Raw genomic sequence first — 11437 nt, forward strand, 5'->3', positions numbered from 1 at the left:
TATTAAAATTGCTGTCAATGTTCATTAAAATAAGCCCTCCCCTGAAAATAAGCCCTCTGGTGTTTTTCTGTCCAAAAAAATAGTAAGACAGTGTCTTATTATCGGGGAAACACGGTGTATATATATATATATATACATATGTACACCAAAATATTTATAGATGTGCCTTTTGCAGTAGCAAAGTCTTGGAAACAAAGTAGATACCGGTTGATTGGAGACTAGCTAAAGAAATTATGACACTCTGCTGTAAGGGGAAAAAAAGGAATATGATGAATACAGAGAAGCCAGGGAAGATTTAAAGTAATCGGGGCAGAACATGGAAGGCAACACACAGACAACACCTATAATGATGTGTGCATCCCAAAAGTGTGTGCAACAGAAATCCTTACCCAGATAATACTCAGAGGTTTCTCAAGGTAGGAAGCAGAAAAGAATGGTTTATTTATGATCTTGAGAAAGGGCCACCCTCCTGACAAATGGTCAGGGAGGAGAAGCAATTTACAAAAGGAAATGGCAGAAGTTATAAAGCCCTAATGAGGAATTCTCCCCCCACCCCCCTCCTGAACCTTTTTTCCCATTGACTGGAAGTTAGGTGTACAATCTCAGCAGCAATCTACCTCAAGTATGGGAACAAGGAAACAGTAGACCACCCAATGTATGTTTGAGAAAGCACTTCTGTCTTTATTGGGCATATCTTATGCTGAGGTGGCACTGGGGAGGGTCTCCATTGCTCTAAGTCCCAGATTCCTGTAAGGTCAGGTGACTTCTAAACTTAGGCCTAGTGGCTGCTGAAGCCACTCAAGATTTGATTTTTCAGAATGGGGAAACTTCACTACAAATGATCCCTCACAATGATATAAGGGTAAAGAACATCAATGACAAAAACACCGAACACCTCACCATTATAATGACCGAGTTTGGTCTCAGTAGGGAATATGAGTACAGAATCGTGTATATACTGTCAGACCCACTTGATGTTTTGGTTTGTTTGGTTGAGCTGTGTTTTCTTTCTCTTTTCTTATCCTTTGCTACAGAGATTGGCTCTCTGGGGAAGGGAAGGGGTAGAAGTATGGAAATAAAGGTGATTTAAAAAGAAAAGCTATCAGTAACGGTTTTTAAAAGAAATATAGCTAACACTTAGAAGGAGAATAGTCTAAAAAAGCCTGGTTCCTTGGAGCATCTGACTTTAAAGAAAACATCCCACCTGTCACCAACTGTATAAATGATGACTAGACTGGAATTCAAGAAACCCAGGCTCTCTTCCTGTAACTCTATGGTAAAGAAAATGGGTGACCTTGGGCAAGTCATTATCCCTCTGGAGCTTGGTCTCATCACCTATAACATGAGGGGGTTGGATTGTACTCTTACTTTGATCCCTCCCACTTCTCATATTCCATATTCTAATGTCCATCTCATAGTCCATCAAATAGTCCAGTCTAAGGCCCCTCCAAATTCAGATATTCGGAGCTCCTGAGGATTTGTTCATTTCTCTTTGGTTTCATTCTTCTGGGGACCTACAGTGCCACTCCAACACTAAGCTGCTTGCATCTGACCAAAATCCCAGGGCTGTAATCCAAGGGCATCTGGAGATGCATCCCACCCCTCCCCACCCTTCACTGCTTCAAATCTCCTGACCCAAATGAGCTCTCCTTGCCTTATAGGACATCCTCCAGGAAAGGGTTCAGCAAAGAAGCGATCTAACTGGAACTTTCCCCATCCTTTGAATCTTACTTACAAGGATTAATGAGCAGGAGAGGGAAGCTTTTGTTGGAGGAATGCAGGAAGTCTTGGAGCCTTTATAACAACTATTTGTTGATTTAGTGGAAATTGTGTTCCACTAGCAGGGTCATTCATCAGCGGGAGGCAGAAGCACTGCTGCATGTAGGAAAATCAATTTTGCAGACGACTCAGAGCTTACCAGAAATCTCATGCTTTGAAGCCCAAGATTTTTGTTTGGTTGCTGAGGACTCAAAAGGAAGAACAAAACTAGGCATTTGGGAGCAGGCCCACATCACTGATGGGGGGCAGAGAGAGCTATCCGATGGAGTCAGGCAAGGTACAAGGAACCCCAGGGTTCTAGAGTAGCTGGAGAACCTGGGATTCCAGTCTCATAAAGATGAGGACTGAGTACTATTTGCAGGAGTCATTACTGATGCCATTCTCATTGCTATCATTATTATTAATTGACCTATATGTATATAGTCTTAAGACTATGGTGGAGAAGAAGAGGGTTTTCACTTCAGTTTGGTCACCGAGTTCTTTCTGTGCCTAGCACTGTTTTCATACCCACTTTTACCAAGTGAGGCCGAGGTATATTGCAATTAAAACCAGAGCACAGCCATGGCAGACCCAGGACTCTAATTGAGGAGGTTGGGGATGAACTCAGTGACCACGTGGTGGACAAAGATGCATATCCTGGGGACAGTATGTGGGCACTTACAGGGATGAAGGAGACCCTAGCTAGTAATAGCTATGGACTTTCCTCATTTATCTAGCTAGTATGTAGCTTTAAGGTTTGCAAAGCACTTTACAAATATTATTTCATTTAATCCTTACAACAATATCTGGGGGGTAGGCTCTTGTTAGCATTCCCACTTTTTACAGGAGGAAACAGAGGGAAAGAGAGGATAAGTGCCTTGCCCAGGGAATGAAGGGAAGGCAGGAAAGGAGGAAGGAAGTCTTTATTGAGCACTACTATGGGGAGCTAGGTGGCACAGTAGACTAGTGCACCAGGCCTGGAGCAGTCAAGAAGACTGGAGTTCAAATCTGACCTCAGACACTTACAAGCTGTTTGACCTGGGGAAGTCACTTAACCTTGTTTGCCTCGGTTTCCAAATCCGTAAAATGGCAAAATGGAGGAACAAATGGCAAGCCACTTCAGTATCTTTGCTTGAGAAAACCCCAAATTGGGTCACTGAGAGTTAGACATGACTTAACCAGAACAAGCAGTTTGCATGACCTCATTTCATCCTCACAATAATCCTAGGAGGCAAGGGTCATGATTATCTTCATTTCACAGTTGAGGAAACTGAGGCAAACAGCAGTTACGTGACTTGCCCAGTGTCATACAGCTGGTAAGTGGGAGAGTTGGAACTCAACCCCAACCAGGTCTTTCTTCTAATATTAGTAATGTTTTACAACAGTGAACACTTTCTTTCTAGGAGCATGTGAGATGGAGGAAGGAGGGGGCCTTACCTGGTGTCTCTCTCTGTTTGACTTCAGGGAGAACAGAGAGGAGTCAGCTACATCCATTTTACAGATGTAAGGATGTGCTACAAGGTTCCTTTCAGGCCTTCTATGGCTTCATTTACATATGAAAGGACCAGTAAAGAAGCTGAGCAGATGGAATAGACGAAAACCTTACTCCCTGGGCTGGGCATTGTCTCCAAGACTATTCCCCACTCACTCAACTACTTGAGAGAACCAGAGATTTAGTATTTAAAAAACTGAGAAACTGCTTTCCAGAAGTGTTTGTTGGTGATGGGACCAATAACCATTACCTAGTTTACCACCTGGATTCCAGAGATTCAAACTGGGGGGGGGGGGGTGATATAGAACTCTTACCTTGAGCTAAAACAAGGCTGCCTGTGGAGATGCCATAGCCTGGGACCTGGAAGTCTAATCCAAAGAAAAGTTTAAGCCTGAGGGCACAAGCTAGCTTTCTCTTTGTTTTAAAGAGATTGGTGCCCCAGGCTGAGAACCCCCTGCCTAGGAGATGAGAGGCTTTGTAGCCAAGACTAGGGAAACCAAGGAGGCTTTTTTTTATTCCTTGGTAAAAGTTTCTGCCCTTTTCTCCCCCCAAAATCTATAACAAGAAAAATCCTAAAAACTTTAAGCTGAAAGAATATGGAAACAGGGGTGGCCAGGTGGCTCAGTGAGTAAGAGCACCACCCAAGAGTTGGGATGACCTGGGATCAAATCCGGGTTCAGATACTTAGCACCACACTGTAATAGTAATGGCATTTAAAGATTCCCCTGTATTGGCTTGGTTTTTGGTTTGATTGTGTTAAAACCCAGAGCTTGTTAATCCCACTTGTGGGATGGACTTGTTGACATGAAAAGAGAGGGCTGAACTGGGAGGAGCTGGTGACACAGATTTGGAGAGGCACAAGAGAGAGGCAGAAGAACTTTTTGGAAGCAGCACTTTTGGAGGCAGAGAGAGACTGAGAGGATTGCTGAGGGCCACTTTGAATTGCCCAGGACATTTGAGACCTGCCCCCGGAGCTACCAAGGACTGAGGAGACATGGCTGTTTTGCTGGTACTTTGTCTGTCTGTTTTGATGTTGTTTTGCCAGATTCGTCCACTGGTGAAGGACAGTCCTGTTGTTGCAGAGGCTTGGAACCTTGCTGTTGGTTCAGAGCTACTGAGACTGTTCTGCAGACAGAGAGTGAATACTGTCCACTGGTGAAGGACAGTGCTGTTGTTGCAGAATTCTTGGAACCTTGCTGTTGGTTCCAAAGCCCTGAAGAAGGATTTTCTTGTTGTATATTTACAGAAATCCTGGAAGAGGGTTTTGCTTATGTTTTCAGGGGTCCTAGGACTGTTCTGCAGACAGAGGATGAATTAATGAAGAGCCTGGCAATGTATCTTGTGGCCTTGCTAAGCTTTGTCTCCCCAGGAACAAAGATTGCTTAGAACTTGCCTTGTGTCAAGATGAAGAAAAGACCTCCATTTGGGTATTAAGTGCTGTACTTAAACTTGTTGTAACTCTGGGGTAGATTCAATTGTGATCCAGGGGTGGGAAACTTTTGACCTTTTTATGTTCATTTATTCAATCATAGAACATAAAAAGGTCAAATTTATTTAGAACAGGGACTTTGTAATTGATTGAATGAATGTAAGGTCCTGGAGTGGGGTAGTACTTGGAGATTATTTAATCACACTTAGTAAATGCTGTATTTTGAATGATGTCATATTTTGATCATCTCTGTTCTTAATTTGTCACTGAATAAAATGGAGAGCACCTATGCTGGTATTTTGAACCTTGGGAAGTTGCCTTTGCTTGGCATTACATTACACACACCCAGATATAACTGGCCTTGTAACCTAGAGCAAGTTACTTAACCCCAATTGCTTTAAAAAAAAAAGAATATGGAAACAAACCTCTCTTCCCTCGGGATGTGGATAGATGGGGCAAGAAATAATCAGACAAGGAGCATCCCATGGAGTTCCAATGAGCACTGTCCTTATAAGCAGTGTCTGGCAGAACAGCTGCAGGGTCCACATGGTTAGGCCAGCAGCAGCCCATGGAGACTGAGAAAGGGAAAAGAAAGTATTAAACACCTCCTAAGTACCAGACATTGTACTAAGTGCTTTATATATTATTGCTCCTTCCTTCTAAAAGACAGTTGTGTTTGTCCTTCCTTTTGGAAGAGGGCCACGACATTGGGAAATGATAACATTTCTCCCGGTTGACTTGAGTTTGAGTGAGGGAGGGCTCCAGCCTCACTTTCTCCTCCAGTGCTCTCTGGGTCCAGGGACCAGATATTCAACAAGATAACTGGAGATGGCCCAGGATACAGTGGGAGACCCTGGCACTTTTAGGCTAAGGCCTTTGCAGATACTCACTTAGAGTGAGGTAATGCCCATTCAGTGAATAGAGACAACCAAAGACATCAAGAGGGTAATGTCTTGACTTGTGAGTGATCTGGATATGAGTGAGGGTAATACCTAACCAGGGTTTTGAGGATCAAATGAGATAATATATTATTACATATTATTGTATAATATATTATATATTTATATTTTATACTTCATCATATATTATTATGTATTATATATTATAATATCTCATTTGATCCTCACAAACCTGGGAGGTGTCATTATTTTGTCCATTTTACAGCTGAGGAAACTGAGGCAGTCAGAGGTTAAGTGACCTGTATAAGGTCATACAATAAGTGTCTAGACCCTCATTTGAATTCAGGTCTTCTTGGCTACAGGCTTTGAGATCCATTCACTGATTCACCTAACAGAGTAGCATCTAAAAAGCTATGAGACCAGGGAGAAGAGGTATCTGGGGAGTTATATAATGACATCATGGGAAGACATCAGTAGTCTTGCAGTGTCTCCTTTATGTGTGACTTTCTGAGCAATGGTTCATGGAAGAACTGTATTGTTGCTACTTTTCTTAATATCATATTATAAAATGCCTTTGCTTTCAATTTGTTTCCAGCAGACTGTTATTGATAAGCACATAATTGTGAGCTATGGTTTTAGGAAATGTGGGTATAGGGGATAGGTGTGGCTGCTCAAACCTGGAAAAGTCAAGTACCTTGTTCAAAGTCACATAAGCTAGTACTGGTGAGATGATGCCTTGAACCCAGGCCTCCTAACTCCTACTGGAGGGTTCTTTTGCCTATACAACTATACCTTTGACTGGTTATTTCTCACTCTTGGCATAGTTTCTCCTTACCTTTGCCTCTCACCTGTGGTTCCAAGAAGCTGTAGCATGCATAGTGGCAGCTAAATGCTGATAAAACTCTCTTAGGAAATGGGCCTCAAACCCATTGGTGAGTTAGGGGGGTGTCTACCCCAAGCATGTGAAGATGTCCCCCAGTGGAATGGGCACATGAGAACAATTTATTCCAAACCCTATGAAGGTGACCTAAGCAGATATTGTAGAGAGCTTAGAGCTTGATGGGGCCTCAAAGACCCCAAGGTCCTCTACTGCATCTTGGGCCATCACCAGTGGACTTTAGTGACTCTGGAAGAGAGAGTGAGGCTGATGACTTCCTATCAGTCTGCCTCACTTAAATCCAGTTCACAAGCAAGTTGAGATATCATTCTGTGATGTCATCAGTCCTCTTTGAAAAATGAAGAACAAGGGGTGGCCAGGTAGCACAGTGAGTGAGAGCACTGGCTCCAGTGTTGGGATGACCTGGGATCGAATCCAGGCTCAGACACTTAGCGCCCACCCAGAAACACCTGGCCGTGTAACCTTGAGCAAGTTACTTAACCCCAATTGCTTAAAAAAAAGAAAAATGAAGAACAAACAACACCACACCTTGGCCTCTCAGAATCTCCAGTTTCTTTTAAAGGTCAATGCAGGTCTCACCTTCTAAATGGCCTTTTTCTCGCTCTAGCTGCATGTGCCTTCTCCCCTCCGCTCCCCAAATTCCCTTGCATTATTTTGTACAATTATATTTATAACCATTGTCTCCCTGATAGAATATAAGTCCCTTGAGGGCAAAAGGATACTTTTGTTTCTTTTACAAGGCTTGCATTATGTAGGATACCATGGTAGGGGCTTAATAAATAGATTCACTGATAGAGAGTTGTAATGGAGAATGAGGGATCAAAATGTGGTTTCTTCACAACAAAATGTATTACAAACTAAAAGTGATCTGGGAGCATTTCATAATTAGAAAATGTGTGTGAGGCCGCGATAAGATGAATCATTTACCCAAAGAAATGGGTGGTTTTTTTATAACAAAAAGTTTTATGTTCAATGGCAAAATATTCCCTGAGATATGATATGTTAGCTGCACAGGGGAAAAGGAAGGAAATGAAGATTGATGCTTCTTTTCCTCAAATCCCTTTGAAAACACATTCCACTGGGGAAATAGCCATTCATTTTATGGAATTATGAGATATTTACACTTCATGATTTATTCAGAACCAAGCACAGAGATACAATAAGGAATGTGTGCTCATTTATGAAAAGGGGTCTTCAGGGGACACTTTTCTATTCAACTTTCTTCTGTATAGATGAGGATACTTGTGTTCTGGCCAGAAAGATTTTCTAAATCCTGTGATAACACCTGGGACATGGCTTCCTTCAGTGAGGAAGAATTCACACCTTGATTAATTTCAATGGGATTGTTTAGATGTAGAGTCAAAACTATGAATCATCAACCAATCAACTCTGAACAGGCAGCGATTTTTTTTTTTTTGCTGTGGCATTTTGATTAAATTAACTTGGCACCAAGTATGGCCAGACTAAGGCACCCTCTCTGTATCTGCTTCAGAGCTGGAAGGGATTTCAGAAGCCATCTAGTCTGGGGTGGGAAACCTGTGGCCACATGTAGCCCCTTAAAAAGAAAAAGGATTCATGAGTAAGAACCACCGGCCCCAGCGTCGGGAGACCCGGGATCAGTTCTGGCCTCAGATACTTGGCACCCACACAAAATAACTGGCCATGTAACCTTGAGCAAGTTACTTAACACTAATTGGTTAAAAAAAGGATTTGTTCTGTGAAATATGGATTCAGTGAAAGGGCTGCATTCAAGGACTCAGAGGGCCACATGTGACCTTGAGGCCACAGGTTTCCTACCCCAGAGTCCAAATCCCTCAATTTACAAATGAAGAGTGTGAGGCAGATACCAGCTGAGTGGCCACACAAGTGATAAAATAATGTCAAAGGCAGGATCTTCCCAAGTCCAAGTTCATCACTCTATCCATGATGTCTTTTTCACACATGCACACACATGAGCCCCTACTGAATGCAACTTGTTTCAGCAAAAGCAGAGTGAACTAGTGTCTAAGTGCTTCATCAGTTATCCTTAGATTAAAATATGTAATCCTGGTCACTACACAACAGGGGGGGGGAAGGATCTCCACCTTCTTCCCATCTATCCTTTAGCTCTCTTGGCTAAGCAGAAGTTTTATGAATGATTTCTGAAACCTGACAACTGTGTATCCCTCCATGTTCAGGAACCTTGAGTGACTCCTCAGCCTGGCATTAACAGCCCTTCATGATTTGGCCACAGCTTGCCTTTCCAGCTTCCATACAAAATCTGTGAGTTCCTTAAGACCAGGGAATGTCTTACTTTTCTTCATAGCCACAGGGCCTGGTACATAGTAGGTACTCAATACATATTTGTTGACTTACTACTAGACTTGACTTATACCTTCTGCTAGGTAATCATTCCCATTAATAAGTGACCAGAGGCAGTTCTGAAGCTAAATGTTTAGGGCATGTCATCACCACCAAGATTTCCTCTCAGATATACTCTGGATCCTGGCTGTAGACTAGAACAGGGTCTGAGAATGGACCACGTACATGCCATACTAGCTGCCTTTAGTGGATACGTGATAGCTATATGCATCAAAACCAACACCATAAGATCCTTGGACACTCACCTGCCACCCATTCTATTGTTTTCTCCTACAGGACATTGGGAAGTTGCCAAAGAATTGGCCAGTCTGACAGAGGTAGACCTTTGAAGTCAGGACAAATATAATTTAAATAGCAGAAGCCCTTAAAGTATATCTGAGACTCATATTCCTAGCTGTGTTCCTCCATCCCTGCACTTAAGAGGAACATTGCCACTGCTCCCCCACATGAATGTGCCTACTGCCACCAAGCCAGTCTTCTTACTGTCCCCCAAACATGCCACACTCATTTCCATGAACAAGTTTTGGCTATTTCCCCAGCCTTTCCAAATCCTGGCTACCTATCAATGCTCAGTTCAAAGTTCATTACCTAGTCCCCAGTGAACTCCCTCCTCTGAATTCCTATAATAACATTTGTAACCTTAAACACAAGCTAGAATTTGGCTATACATAGTCTGGTATTATTCTTTAGTTGACTCATGTCTGTCTTGCCAGTTAGGATTACGAGTTTCCAGAGGGCAAGAACTGTGTTCTTCACTGTCCATGGTACTTAGGACAAATTCAGACTCAATGGCACAGAAAGCAAGACTCATATGGCTTGGAATCTGCCAAGGAAACAGGTTAATTATCCAGCAGGAGAGAGCAAAAGGTGCCCCAGGACACATACACAGAGCCCATTAATAAATAAAAGCCCTTCCATTAGACTGAGGCCATAGCTCCATATACCCAGGAGTAGCCCTGTACCCTTGAGTCTAAAAACTAAGTCAAGAGCCTCTCTTACTGCTGTTTATACTGAGGTTGGATGGGTCTTCAGCCTTATTTCTCTATACTATCTCTTGTATATAATCCTCTCCTCTCCACTCACAGCCCTTCCCCCCCACCCGCTACTCCCCCCCACACTTTAGGGTATCTTGTTTAGGCTACCTCTCTCTTGGACAACTGTGGTCACCTCCTTATTGGTGTCCCTACCTCAAGTCCCTCTCCACTCCAATTCACCCTCTATACCATGGCAGCCTTAGTGACTATCTGTGATCATTCTAAAGTACAAGGTCTGACAAACCTCATTCCAACAGCTTCAGTGGCTTCCTGTTATCTCATCAGGAACTCCTTTGATTTCCATTTAAAGCTTCTTACAACCTGGTCCTTACTTCTGCCTCTTAGAAGATCTGTTTTCCTTTGAGACTACACTCAGGTGTATTCTTCTACTTGAACCCTTTACCAATTCCCCTGGTTGCAAGTGCCCCTTTCCCTTAATTCATTATATTAATATTCCTATTATATTGTTATTATAATATATTATTGTGAATATATATGATCATATATATGATATTGTATGATATATATTATGAATATGTTATATTCATATCCACCTTATATTCATTTTGTATATATTATGTATATACATACACATACAGGGTGAGGGGGAATGAATTCCTCAATGCAAGGAATTCCAGGGTGAAGAAACTCCCTCTACCATGGCAGCATATTATTTGCAACATACAGTCTTAGAAGACTAAGGAGGTAAGTGATTTGCCTGGAGTAACACAGCCAACATGGGTCACAGGCAAGACTTGAGCCAGATCTTCCTGATTTTGAGGCAAGCTCTCTATTCACTGCCTCTCCTGGCATATAGTCAACTGTGTGACACTGGACAAGTCATTTAACCCCAATTTGCTCAGTTTCCTCCTCTGTAAAATAGGCAGCTAAGTAGTACAGTAGATAAAGCACCAGACCTGGAGTCAGAAAGACCTGAGTTCAAATCCAGCCTCAGACACTTTCTAGATATGTGACCCTGGACAAGTCACTCCACCCTGTTAGCTTCAGTTTCCTCATCTATAAAATGAGCTGGAGAAGGAAATGGCAAACCACTCCAGTATCTTTGTTAAGAATACCCCAAATAGGGTCACGAAGAGTTGGACATGACTGAAATAACTGAACAACATCAACAAAAATACAGATAACAATAGCACCTACCTCCCAAAGTTGTTGTGAGGATCAAATGACAACTGTAAAGCACTTAGAATAGTACCTGGAACATAAGAACTACTGGGTGTTAGCTATTATCCTTTCTCAAATTCTCATATAGATAGATAGATAGACAGACAGACAGATAGATGGATAGACAGAATAGACAGACTAGATAGATGGATGGATGGATAGATGGAAGGATGGATGGGTCGATAGATCGATGGATGGATGGATAGACAGGATAGATAGACAGACAGACAGACAGACAGATAGATTGATAGAGAGACTAGACAGACTAGATAGATGGATGGATGGATAGATACATAGGAGAGATGGATGGATGGATCGATGGATAGACAGGATAGACAGACAGACAGACAGACAGACAGACAGACAGACAGACAGACAGACAGA

At 42.4% G+C, this 11437-nt stretch overlaps 1 long non-coding RNA gene across 2 annotated transcripts in view; it reads right to left on the reverse strand.

Moving 5' to 3' along the window:
- LOC138150590 (uncharacterized) overlaps positions 1 to 11437 on the reverse strand; it is a 465078-nt gene that overhangs the window by 6806 nt on the left and 446835 nt on the right. The window contains exon 6 of one of the 2 annotated variants that reach the window (XR_011165589.1): positions 5105 to 5254. The exons of the other annotated variant lie outside the window; for it this stretch is intronic. This is a non-coding gene — a long non-coding RNA (uncharacterized lncRNA). The remainder of the gene's footprint in view (positions 1 to 5104; positions 5255 to 11437) is intronic. 2 annotated transcript variants of the gene reach the window in all.

Source organism: Petaurus breviceps, unplaced genomic scaffold (assembly GCF_028583685.1).
Source record: "Petaurus breviceps papuanus isolate PSGF00001 unplaced genomic scaffold, PetGlider_PUasm1.0 90881, whole genome shotgun sequence".
NCBI classification, from domain to species: domain Eukaryota; kingdom Metazoa; phylum Chordata; class Mammalia; order Diprotodontia; family Petauridae; genus Petaurus; species Petaurus breviceps.